At 46.3% G+C, this 14,081-nt stretch overlaps 1 pseudogene; it reads left to right on the top strand.

The window, feature by feature from the left end:
* Nucleotides 1-1,401: 1,401 nt before the first annotated feature.
* LOC125534529 lies at nucleotides 1,402-2,926 on the top strand (annotated as a pseudogene).
* Nucleotides 2,927-14,081: the final 11,155 nt, after the last annotated feature.

Genomic DNA, 14,081 nt, shown 5'->3' with positions numbered 1-14,081 from the left:
CACCTTTTCGGACATGCCACAACACCACCCGGTTGTGGTAGGTCATCCCATAGAAACACTTCGAAGCAACGTCCCCTCCATATAGACCCGATGTGGCTGTTTCCGCCCTCCAGATGCCGGCGTCAGCGCTGTCCGTGAGGGGGGCAGACCGCGGACGTGAGGGGGTCACAGTCCGGAGACGGGTGCCGGGAGTTTGCAACCGCCACAAAACTTCTGTCGGCATAGCTGTTATTGATTTTAATAAAATATAATGTCCTATATTCAAAAGAACATGACGTCACATTATTATTGTGCTAAAAAATATACATAACTATATATATATATATGTGTATTCATAATCTATGAAAAAAATTACAAACTACATATATATTCATAATCTATGGAAAAAATTACAGACTACATATATATTCATATAATAATACATAAAAAAGCATATGCTACATGTCAGTTAATATAATAATACATAAAAAAGCATATGCTACATGTCAGTTAATATGCCGACAGCATTGTCGTCGGCATATAAATGGCAGGGTTTAGGTGGGCGGCGTGCCGCGGATCGCTGACGTGGCGGGTATGCCGACGGCGGCCGTCGGCATATCTGCTGGACGGTGCGCCGCGGATCGGTGACGTGGCATGAGGATATATGCCGACGGCCGCCCGTACCGGCCGTCGGCATAGATTTGACGACGTTAGCCGCTGATCACGGGCGGGGTCGCCGGGCCCACGGGTATGCCGACGGCCTATTTATGCCGACGGTTGCTGTCGGCGTGTTCGCAGCTGGGCCGACGACAGTTTTATGCGGACGGGTGCCGTCGGCTTAGCTCGTGGTAGCCCGACGGCCAAGATACGCCGACGGCCAGGACATGGCTGTCGGCATAGCTCAAAGTAGGCCGACGGTGGCCGTCGGCATTGTTTTGGCCGTCGGGGTAGGGCCGTTTTCCGGTAATGAAAGCACACTGGATGCATGCGTCGGCGTCAAGGTGCGTCCGGCCGGCGCCGCCGCCTGCCAGATGTTGATGCGACGATGCCTTGACTGGACTGGTACTAGCGGCAACTAGCAAGATTCCATCCACCATGGCCGAGGACGGACCGAGAATTTTCCAGCCTCCTCTCCACACCACACCATGGACACCCCGCCGGCCGTTCGGTTTCCTCGGTAAGCTGAACGAACGGTCCTACTCCTACCAAGACCAAGAGGCATGACCGCGCGCGTCGGGTCTTCGTCGACGGCGACGTACGCGGGTGGGGTGCACGGTGGAGGAACCTACCTTCGGACGCAAGGAGAGCATCTGGTGCTGCCGCCGTACGCCAGCGCCGAGTCACCCGCAGGCCCCGCCGCCACGCCGGCTTCTATATATAGCGGCCTCAACCAACAGGACGCACGGCCTCGCATAGGTTACTACTACTAGTAGGCCACGACCAACCGCTCCCGTCGATCGATCCGTGAGCTCCATCATCTGCTGATTGCCGCCGCCGCTTGCCGCCCATCGGTCCAGCTCACACTGACCGCTACGTCTCACTCTCTCCTTCTCCTCCCTACTTAGAGTTAGAGCTAGCTTGTGATCACCACGCGCGCCCGCCCTCAGCTCCTTTTAAGCGACGGCCGGGGCATGCGCTGCTCTGCTCGCACCGCAAAGGATGGCTCCAGCTTCTGCCTCGCTCGTCCCCGCCGCCACCACCAAGCGCCCCGCCGACGCCCAAGACCCCGACGCTGCAGAGCATCCACTCCCGGAGGTCAGTCGCTGCTCTGCTCAACACGTACTGCACGTCTCCATTGAACTTGCAAGCGACGTACGTACTGATGCGCGCGTGTGGTGAGTGGTGACCAGGAGAACGCGGTGACCAAGAAGGACGGCCAGAGTCAGCACCAGCAGCAGAAGCTGGAGTGCCCGCGGTGCAGCTCCGGCGACACCAAGTTCTGCTAGTACAACAACTACAGCACCACGCAGCCGCGCCACTACTGCCGCACCTGCCGCCGCTACTGGACGCACGGCGGCACGCTCCGCAACGTGCCCGTCGGCGGGGCATGTCGCCGCGGCGGCAAGCGCCGCAGGGCCTCCGCCGAGCCTCTGACGCCCTCGTCCGGCTCGCTGCCGCCGCCTCACCCGGACCTTCAGGACACGCGTTCCCTCCCGGTCTTCCCGTTCCTCGCCGACGGCGCCTTCTTCCTGCCGCAGTTCGACCTCGGGCTCGGCGGCTTCCCCCGGACGACGCCGGCGGCCACGGACCACCTCTACGACGGGCTCGCGCCGTGGGGTGGCAGTGACGACTACGAGATGCTCGCCCCCGCCGGCGCGACGGGAGCGTGGGACGACTTCGGCGGCCTGGAGCTCACCTGGCCCCCGGCGGCCGGCAACTGATGATCGGCGTCGTCGTGTCAGTCGGCGCGTTCGAGGCTCCTGTTTTATCATCGCAGCCTCGATCGAGGCTAATTTGCACGGGAGATTGTACGTCTCCTGTGTCAAACCAGACATCTTTGACCACACTAGTGATCTGATTACGTAGCTCGATCCATTTCAGGTTATATTTGCATGTATGGATGTGCCTAGCAAGCGCATGAGTATCCAGGCTAGCTATTAAGTACTTTCCTCATGGTTTTCGTGCTCTAGCTAGATAAACCTCAGTATAATGGAATAGTAATGCATGCAACTTGAGTCTAGCAATGTTAGTAATTAGTGAAAGCAATGGCGTTTTCTTCTTCGCAAAGGTGCCATAGCACCCGGATGCCCCGACCCTGCAAAACAACTGCCAAACAGTTGTGAGCTGAAAGCATAGGAGGAGAAAGAGAGAACAATTTCGGATGAAAAAAAATCGAGTTCAATATTAGTTAGAGACAATCCTAGTCGGTCTCCATGCATCTCGCTCGTTGGTATTATCTCCGTAATACATATCTAATCTAGACAAGTCTAAAACAAGTAATTCAGGATGGAAAATGTACAATATGCTTCTTCCATTTCAATAAGGTATGCATCAATTTTCATGAAAGTCAAACGTTTACATGTTTGACCATGTTTATACATTAAACTAATCATTATTTTTCTGCGTGGATACACTAAAACATCAATCATCTGCAATACCTAACAGATAAAAATTGAAAATAATATTCATGATGGATCAAATGATACAAATTTGCAAATTTAGATATTGATGTTTTCTTCTAAAAACTTCACCAAACATGTACAAGTTTGACTTCTAAAAAAACTAATACATCTTATATTGTGAAATGGAGTATATCCTTCTTTATTCAAAGGAAGCCAATTTCATAATCATTAATCATTTTAAAAAAGAAAACAAAACATAGTAACACCATGCGGCAATCCATTTTCCCTAGAATCGCCAAAAGGGGCACAGAATGTTAAACATGACATTTCTTATTTTATTTTCTACAACACCATGTGAACACCTTCATAGTGTGTGATCCTATTTGTATGTTAACAAAGGAAAATAAATTGACCAAAACGAATTTGAGAGAACAAAACACTTGAAAACCATGAAGTCTCTGACATCTACCTTGGAGGCCAAGGCTCTATTCTATCCATACAACTATCATTTATGTCCAAAGTCCTATTTCAGAACTAACATTCGTGTTCTCTGCATGGTTGTTTGAGGGTGTATATTGATCTACAAAAATAAAAATATTCGTGTTCCCTTACTTGGAGTATTTTTATATCAATGCATTATGACCATCTAGAGAATCTTCATAATAAAAATCTTTAGTGTTTCCATACATATTTGCACACTGATAATGGCCATCCAATTTATAAAGTCTGGCTATAAAATAGACCCCTTCTCATCCTTCTCCTCACACCAACCAAATATAATCGATGGCTCGTCGGGGGAAGGCTAAGATCCAGTGTATCGCAGACGTCGCGAAGCGCAAGGCGACAATGAGGAAGCGCTTCCACATGCTTGCGAAGAAGGCTCAAGAGCTTGCAATCCTTTGTGGCATCCAAGGTTGCCTCTTGTGGTACCTTCCAGGCCATGCCCAGACAGACGTGCTCTGGCCATCGCTAAATGAAGCAAAAATAAATCCAAGAATAAGCAGCAAAACACTGGCTCAATCCAAGAGATGTTCAACAAGGCGAAGTGCAAGTTTTTAGAAGTCCAACGGCAGAACATCGACTTGAAGATCAAGGTCATGCTCAGTGACTTCTTTGTCGGTGACTATCGGGGCTTCAATGACATGCCTGATCACATGTCCCTCGTCCTCAAATGGAGGGTGGAGAAGCACCTCATGGACATCAATGCAAGCCTTGAGAAGCTCCGTTCAGGGTCAGCACATGCATTGTCTCCAGCGCAACAAGGCGTGACATTGGCTATGTTGCCACCTACTATTGCGCATGTCAAATTCGCTACAGCGTTGCGAAAGACCGAGGTAATATCAATGGTTAATCCTATAACTATCTTGTGACCACCTCCTCTAATGGCGCAAACTCCTGTTTTGCAGGAAGACGTCTTTTCCCATGGTGCAAGTTCTCGATCATGTCCAGATGGTTGGTCCAGTTGCCATGGATCCGTTGCCCCCTTAGATGGTGGATCTGTCGCCTTATGATGATGTTGATGCTCCCATGACCCTGGATCGAAATCTCCGGCCTGGTACTCTGCCCTAACGCCTACAATAGCCACAACCTGCCTACTGGTTGGAACTATGTGTTCATCAAGGTAGGATAGTTTTCTCGTCATCGTTAAACTACCCTTCTACCTACTGTATTGTCTACATGTAGAGATGTGGCAATCGATAGATCTACCATTTTATTTTATTTTTCTTGATTAAAAATATTGTTGTTCTCGGAGCCTTAGGCCCATTTTTAGAGTATCCATAGGTTCCAAGAGCTGACACTGGATTTTGAAATTTTCTTAGTGGATGTGTTTCCTTCCTTAAATGTTGTCCATTGTACTTGACAGTGGATTTTATAGTGTAATCTTTTCATGTCACTATTTAATGGAGAACTGGTGCTAAGAAATTCGCTGGCACCAATCTTGGTTAATTATCTCCTTTTGGTCTTGTTTATTGCCTTTTTCTGTGAGTTATATGACTAGCTCGTTTATTCCTTTTTTCATCGTGGAATTACAAGACAGCCATGGAAACTAGTTGTATACCAATATGCACATATGATGGTACATGTACGGTGGCCAACTACAATTAAATGTTTTTGCACATGGTTCAAAGTTTGCATATATACAAAATCCTAATGCATGCGAACTTAAGTCGATCAGCTGATTAGTTGAATTGAGAATTCTGATAAGAAGGGGAAATTGACTATCATAAAAAGTAGTCATGGATAGGGATGCGTGGAAGTTAGCTATCACGTGCCACAACCATGACTAGGTGTCAAGATCTTATGGATTTTAACTCTAGCTAGCATGCCTGAACTTTTTTGGGACTGAATGGCTTTGACAGCAAAACACTAAGACGAGCTTTGAAAAAACACTCCGACACGGCCAGAGCTGTAACCAGGAATTCAGAGCCCCGGAGAGATACAAATGGGCCTTGATTTTTTCTCATATAACTAAAGCATATTTTAATGTATCTATAGTCTGTACTAACCTGAATGCACTGTATGGGGAAAGGAGGGGCCTGTCAATCAGCCGATGCCTTCAACTTCAAGAGTCGGGACAGCCTCAATACCGACTTCAAGCAGACAATCAAATGATAAACTTGTTTTGACGGGACTAAAGTTCCAACAATTAGTAACCCTTCAAGCTCATGATGCCAAAGAGACACTTGGAGGCGAGTGGCGGAGCTAGACAGAATCAGCTAGAGGGGCGAAAGGTAAAATATGAATGTTTCTGGGTAAGAAAGTTCTCATCTTAGCCTTCACTATTTACTAGCAAGATGCCCGTGCATTACACATGAAACATCAAGATGCTTTTTTTTTATAAAACACCTGTTGTGGTTGACTCATACAGGAGTAATCTCATGTGTAAAAACTAATGATATCTCGAGAAAGAGAAGAGATAAGGTGAGGAGGTGTAGGGAGTGGTGGTGATTGGTGGTCGGACTAAGCGGAGGAATGAGGATGGACAACACCAGCAGCGGCCACCATGTTAGATTATTTCAGAGGCTTTCTTTTTTAATTGCTCGACAATGAGGTTGTGGGAGATAATGATGAACGAGAAAAGACCTTATCTGCAAAGTGGAGAGAGGTGCGGCTATCTTTTTGTAAAATTGCCATAGTTTGCTTTCTATCTGTCATATATAGATCGGGCGGTCTATATTGCAAGATGATAAGCACACCATCATCATCAACTCATTTCTTTTAATAAGAATAGAGTTTTTGTTTGCTCCGCCGTTGTTGGAGACACTTGTTCATTTTTCGTCAGCTCACGAAAACCGACCTATTTTAACAAAAACGAAAACCGACCTAATAGCACAACAACCACTGTGAAAACAACAGATTCCTCTGTCGGCATTCTTGGGGCCATCGTTAACATCAAAACGAAAGATTCCTCTATTGGCATTCTTGGTTCCTAATTAGCACCACTGTCAAAAGAGCAAAAGCAAAATTTGGTGCGCTTTGGGTTTTCAATATCAACTTGCAAATGAGATAGATATTACAAGAAAATTAATTGTATTTTTAAAAAATTTAAGATTTTTTTAATTCCAGCCTAATCAGCCAAGAGAAAAGGAAAACCCAATCCTTGAAAGAAAAAGAAAAAAGAAGCTTGCTCGTACATCCAAGGCCCCAATTACCAAATGGGCCGCCAAGTCGAGTATAAAACTGATCGAGCTTGTATTCATTCAATATTGAAAACTTGAAAAGGAAAAACATTGTTTATAAGCTAGGTTATAAATAGTGATCTCCACACACACCAAAAAGCGCACATGTATGAGGGACATATAACCACACTGGCATACCCCCTCCGTTCTTTAAAGAGTGTACTTTCAACTTTGTTGGAGGATCAAACTTTCTCAAAGTTTGACCGAATTTCTGCAAAAATGTATCAATATTTATGAAATCAAATAGGTATATGATGAAAATATATTTTATAATGAATCTAATGCTACTAATTTGATGGCCTAAATGTTAATGTATTATTATAGAAATGCGGTCAAATATAAAAAAAATTGACTTTCTAACAAAGTTGGAAGTACACTCTTTAAATAACGGAGGGAGTACAATTTTTGCACAGCATGCATGCAATGAATCATGTACTTCAATCCTGTTCACACACTCTAAATATAAGCACACATAACACAACACAGCAACCAGTAACCTTGGTCGCTATCATCCTAATCAGAGAGATGCATATTTTTAGAGACCTCGGGATCCTCCTGGAAAGCTCATTTGGATCCGTGGCATATCATGCCAATTAAGTAACAATTCGTATTAGCATGACAAATACATCGTGCTCCCGCAGTAGGTTAACCAGTTGATGAGATCCATGCATGACCAGCAATTGTCCTTGGAGAGGTTAAATTAGTTGATGAGATCCATCACCAGCAATTGTCCTTTTCTTGATGTGTGTTGAGTGTTGACCTGCATATGGCCGCAACTAGTCCTCATCCTTTGCACATACATACGTACGTACATATTAATATATTTCCTTTCGTCCCATAAATGTACTAAGTATATTAATGGTAAGTTGTAACAAGAAATTGTTGAGTAAATAGGCAATTTTCTGATTAAATTAATCCATGAGTAAATCACTAGCACGGCATTGACACAAATAAACACATACTAATATTCAGTCAAGCTAGCACATACTACACTAATTGCAGAAAGATCTACATATAACGCTAGCATGGTTAAAACAGAAAACAGTAGGAACGGGATAAACGAGTTATACCCTCCAGTAGGCCATGCAGATGCCGTGACTTTGATGGCGGCAGCGGCGTCCTCGGCGGCCCTCTTGTCGGCTTCAGCTTACTCGGCGGCGGCACGTTCGGCGTCGGTGGACATGGTGATGATGAAGGGGGCGCAGACGTAGAGGAAGTAGACGATCGGAAGCGAGCAATCGCGTAATCGCTGCCCAAAAACCTATTCGCCCCTCACCCCGTACAGGAACCAGAAGGGCGTGGTTTCGGAGACCTGCTCTCCCGTCGACCGTGTACGCGGCGGACGGGATGGAGTCACCGGCGGCAGCAGCAGCAAGGGAACGACGGTGGGCGTGCGCGTGGAGCAGATGTGATCTGTTCGTGTCGGCTAGGGTTAGGAGACACCGCACACTTATATAGACGCAGCCGCGTGGAGAGACGTGGGCTCGACCCACGTGCGAGTCCGTGACAGCCCACGATCCGACGTCTCAGATCGTGGCCCAGCTGTCAGAGAACTCTCCGTTAGTGGCTGGCAAAAATAAGCGCGTAGGTGTGTGCTCGGCTCGGCTCAATCCCGCAACCCGCAGCGCGTCGTGACGAGGCGTGGCGTGGCGAGGCGGGTGGCGGAGGAGGAGTGCGCGAGGGCCTCTTCTCTTCTCAAGCTCCAATACGGACCCGTGACCTGTGGCCTGGTAAGAAGTGAACAATGAAATGTCAGCACACACATGAACACCTACACCTGTGTCCACCCACCAATCATTGGGTTGAAACACTGAAAAAACAGTAAATAAATTACCGTACCCAGATGCACCATTCTCATTGTTGCCCACAATCATGTTGACAGACTTGGAGTCCTGTCCTGGCTTCTTGTACTGGTTTGGGCACTTGTTGGCCCAATGTTCAACCGAACCACAAGTAAAGCAGCCCTCATCCTTCTTGTTCTTCTTGAAGGTCTTCTTACCCTTCTTCTTAAAGTCGGTATTCTGTTGGACACCATTCTTTCCCTTGGGCTTGTGGGAGTTATGGTTCCTTTGGTTCACCATGTTGGCGACAGAAGTCCCTTCGGTCCCTTTTCCATGCGAGTCTTTTGCCCTCGAATTCTGCTCAACACTCAGATGGCCAATGACATCCTCCACAGAGAATTCACGCCTCTGATGTTTCAGAGTGGTGGAAAAGTTCCTCCAGGAATTAGGGAGCTTAGCGATTATGCAGCCCGCGACAAACTTGCCTGGTAACTCGCACTTAAGAAGTTTAAGCTCCTTAACAATGCATATTATCTCATGAGCCTGCTCCAATATAGGACAGTTTTCAACCATCTTGTAATCGTGGAACTGATCTATAATATACATCTCGCTCACTGCATCGGCGGCCCCGAATTTAGATTCGAGCGCCTCCCACAAGTCCTTGGCGACATGCACATGTAAATATGCATCGACCAGTTTATCTCCGATCAAGCTAAGAACTGCTCCGAGAAACACAACGGTAGCCTCCTTGAACGCCTTCTCCTGTTCAGGAGCAATCCTTCCCGTGGAGACACCGGTGACCCAGAACACGTTCATAGCCGTGAGCCATAACGTGGTCTTAGTCTGCCAACGCTTAAAGTATGTACCGGTAAACTTATCCGGTTTCAGTGCAGCGGCAAAGCCACTTGCCGAAAAATTTCTACACATAATAGGTTTTTGGATTTTTGAGTAAATAGGCAATTTCCCGATTAAATTAATCCATGAGTAAATCACTAGCACGGCGTTGACACAAATAAACACATACTGATATTCAGTAAAGCTAGCACATACTACGCTAATTGCAGAAAGATCTACGTATAACGCTAGCATGGCTAAAACAGAAAATAGTAGGAGTGGGATAAACGAGTTATACCCTCGAGTAGGCCATACAGAGGCCGCGACTTTGGTGGCGGCGTCCTCGGCGGCCTTCTTGTCGGCTTCAGCTTTCTCGGCGAAGGCACATTCGGCGTCGGTGGACATGGTGATGATGAAGGCGACGCGGACGTAGAGGAAGTAGACGATCGGAAGCGAGCAGTCGCGTAATCGCTGCCCAAAAACCTATTCACCCCTCACCCCGTACAGGAACCAGAAGGGCGTGGTTTCGGAGACCTGCTCTCCCGTCGACCGTGTACGCGGCGGACGGGATGGAGTCACCGATGGCAGAAGCAGCAAGGGAACGATGGTGGGCGTGCGCGTGGAGCAGATGTGATCTGTTCGTGTCAGCTAGGGTTAGGAGACACCGCACACTTATATAGACGCAGCCGCGTGGAGAGTCGTGGGCTCGACCCACGTCCGAGTCCGTGACAGCCCACGATCCGACGTCTCATATCGTGGCCCAGCTGTCAGAGAACTCTCCGTTAGTGACTGGCAAAAATAAGCGCGTAGGTGTGAGCTCGGCTCGGCTCAATCCCGCAACCCGCGGCGCGTCGTGACGAGGCGTGGCGTGGCGAGGCGGGTGGCGGAGGAGGAGTGCGCGAGGGCCTCTTCTCTTCTCAAGCTCCAATAGCATGTAGAAGAGAAACCCTTATAAACCACTCCAACTCTCCTTCCACTAGCGGGGTGGGACTAAACTTCTCACTACACCTTGTGCCATATAACCCACATGGGCCCTTAGAGATTTTTCAGAAATTGCTATATGGGCCTAGAGCCCATCTCAAATTTCAGCAATCCCCCACCAGATCTTGAGGGCCCATTGTGTCCTCTGTTCCAATTGCTGTTTCGATATACTAGTGTGTCAGTGAAGACCTGTTAAGGTTGAACTTCACCTAGAGCAAGTAGCTACACACCTTCACAACTATACAATGGACTATGCCTTGAATTGTCAGTTTGGTGTAAAGAAGTTTCACTACATGTCTTACTAGTACTAGGCTGCCGAAGGCTGACCCCTCGGGTGGAGCATATAAGTCACACTCCTGGCCTATTCATGAGCTTACTAGAGATCACCCCAATCTCATAGACTGTGACCAGTAGTCGGGCTCACACAGGTGTGTTCCTCCAAAGATCGCTTTGTAGGATAGCATCTTGCTTACATAAGCTTTGGAACACATTAAGACAATAGTCATCCTACCATACAGTATCGAGAGTATTGCATCTCCAAAGGAGTGGGTTAGTATAGTTACTCTCCTCAGTTCACCACTAGCATGTTTTCCCAGGTCCTAATTCACGGGATCTCCGATCACATAGGTTGGGTTACTACCATGGCAACTCATGTGGGTCTCATACCCATCTCCCTCGATGCATTATCTATCACAACACGTGATAGCCCTTTCGTAAAGGGATCTGCCAGATTCTTAGCCGTATGGACACAGTTCAACGCTATCACTCCGGAGTTTCTTAATTTTCTGACAGCTTTTAATCTCATTCTTATGTTTTGGGTGGACTTCATGTTGTCCTTTGAACTCTTCACCTTGGTGATGACAGTCTGATTGTCACAGTTCATAAGGATAGCCGGAACCGGTTTATCAACCAATGGCAAGTCCATCAAAAGATCTCGAAGCCATCTCGCTTCAACACCAGATGTGTCTAACGCCGTTAATTCTGCTTCCATTAATTGTCGATCTCGTTAAGATCGTTTGCTTGCAAGACTTCCAGAAAACAGCGCCACCTCCAAGAGTAAACATATACCCAGTTGTGGTCTTCATCTCATCAGCATCAGAGATCCAATTCGCACCACTATACCCTTCAAGTACCGACGAGTATCCGATATAGTGAAGTCCATAGTTCATAGTACCTTTCAGATAACGCATAACTCTCTCAACAACATGCCAATGTAGATCACCTGGTTTGGAAACAAACCGGCTCAGTTTGCTCACAGCAAACGCGATGTCAGGCCTCATTGCGCTCGCTAGGTACATCAGTGAACCAATGATTTGAGAGTATCTCAATTGATCTTTAGCCATGCCTTTGGACTTTCGAATATCCAAAACGACTCAACACCTTCTCAACATAGTGGGATTGCAGAAGTGTAATTCCACCCTCATTATCTCTCAGTAGCTTGATGTTCAAGATAACATCAGCCAGACCAAGGTCTTTCATCTCAACGTTCTGAGATAGAAACGATTTGACCTCCTCAATGACTTTGAGGTTTGTTCCGAATATCAGTATGTCATCAACATACAAGCACAATATAACTCCTTCGCCCCCACCATGGCGATAGTATACACATTTGTCAGCCTCATTAACAACGAAACCAACAGATGTCAGAGTTGTATTAAACTTATCATGCCATTGCTTAGGTGCTTGTTTTAGGCCATATAAAGATTTTATCAACCTACACACCTTTCTTTCCTGACCATCTATCACAAAGCCATCAGGTTGTTGCATGTAGATTTCCTCCTTTAGCTCTCCATATAGAAAAGCCGTCTTAACATCCATCTGATGGACGAGAAGACCGTGTGAGGCCGCCAACGAGAGTAATACTCGAATGGTGGTCAGTCTAGCCACAGGTGAATAAGTATCGAAGAAATCTTCCTCTTCTTGCTGGTCATAGCCCTTGGCCACAAGCCTAGCCTTGTACTTTTCAATAGTACCATCGGGCCTAAGCTTCTTTTTGAACACCCACTTACACCCCAGTGGTTTTCAACCATAGGGACGATCAGTGATCTCCCATGTCCCGTTAGCCATGATGGAATCCATCTCGCTATGGACCGCATCCTTCCAGTAGTCAGCTTCTGGAGAGGCATACGCTTCTGAAATAGAAGTGGGAGTATCATCCACGAGGTACACGAAGAAATCATCACCAAAGGTCTTTGCAGTCCTTTGTCTCTTGCCCCTACCAAGGGTTTCCTCGTCATCCTCCTCAGGATTTTCATAATGTGTTTGTTCATAATATTCCATAGGAATGGCAGGTTCAGGAGTCTCCTCAGATTCCTGTCTAGAAGTGCTTTGCATATCTCTCATAGGAAAAATATCCTCGAAGAATGTAGCATCCTTAGACTCCATAATTGTACCGACCTTCTGGTCAGGTACCTCAGATTTCACTACTAGAAATCTATAGCCAACGCTGTTCTTAGAGTAACCCAAATTAACGCAGTCCACAGTCTTTGGTCCAAGCTTACGCTTTTTGGGGATCGGCACATTGACTTTCGCCAAACAGCTCCAAGTACGCAAGTACGAGAGTGTTGTCCTTCTCTTTGCCCATTTCTCATAGGGAGTGATCTCATTATCCTTTGTCGGAACTTTATTCAGGACATGACATGCCGTCAATATAGCCTCCCCCCACCATGCCTTGGATAAACCCGATGTATCTAACATGGCGTTAACCAAATCAGTTAGAGTACGATTTTTCCGCTTGGCAACCCCGTTTGACTGGGGTGAATAGGGAGGCGTCCTCTCATGAATAATGCCATGTTCCGCACAGAAAGAATTAAACTCACTCTAGAAGTACTCTCCACCATGATCTGACCGGACTTGTTTAATTTTCTTTTCAAGTTGTTTCTCAACTTCTGCCTTATAGATTTTAAAGTAGTGTAGAGCCTCATCTTTAGTGTTTAACAGATACACATAGCAATGTCTAGTGGAGTCATCTATCAATGTCATGAAGTATTTCTTTCCACCTTTAGTCAACACACCATTCATCTCACAAAGATCTGAATGTATGAGTTCTAATGGTGCCAGGTGTCACTCCTCGGCGGCCTTGTGAGGCTTGCGACGTTGCTTAGCTTGCACACATGAAAGGCACTTAGAACCTTTGGCTAAGGTGAAACTCGGGATTAAATCTAACTTGGCTAGCCGCGTCATAACACCGAAACTAATGTGACAAAGACGTGAATGCCAAACTTCAGATTCATTAACATTCGAATGAATATGGTTCACGACTTTATTACAAAAATCTGCGAGGGAAAGGCAGAACATCCCTCCGCTCTCATTACCTTTTCCAAGAAAGAGTCCATATTTCGTAACAACTGTCATAGCCCCAGTTCAGCCCTTGCTTGACTTTGCTTGTTCTTCTTGCCATCATGTTTAAATTCCAAAGAAACTTGAAATGGGGATTGCCTAAACCCCTAGCATCAAAGGAATTCACTAGGTTCACCTAAAATATTTTCAGTAAATCCAAATGGCTTTCAAAAATGTTCATAATTTATGGAAAATGCTGTAAACAGTACGGGAGGTGATGCACATTTGTCCATGACATATTTGGGTTCTGAATTAAATCATACCTTATTTGCATTTGGGCATTTAAATTTTACATATTTTTCTAAATGTCCAAATATTCATGAATTGAAATGTTTGCTGTTGGAAATAATCCAAACGGTGGCCATAAGAAGTCTCGTGATTTCTGAAAATGCTCTAGTATTTTTAATAAAGTCAAAACAAACAGA

Source organism: Triticum urartu, chromosome 2 (genome assembly GCF_003073215.2).
Source record: "Triticum urartu cultivar G1812 chromosome 2, Tu2.1, whole genome shotgun sequence".
Lineage (NCBI taxonomy): Eukaryota > Viridiplantae > Streptophyta > Magnoliopsida > Poales > Poaceae > Triticum > Triticum urartu.
This window is presented reverse-complemented; position numbering and strand designations above follow the sequence as displayed.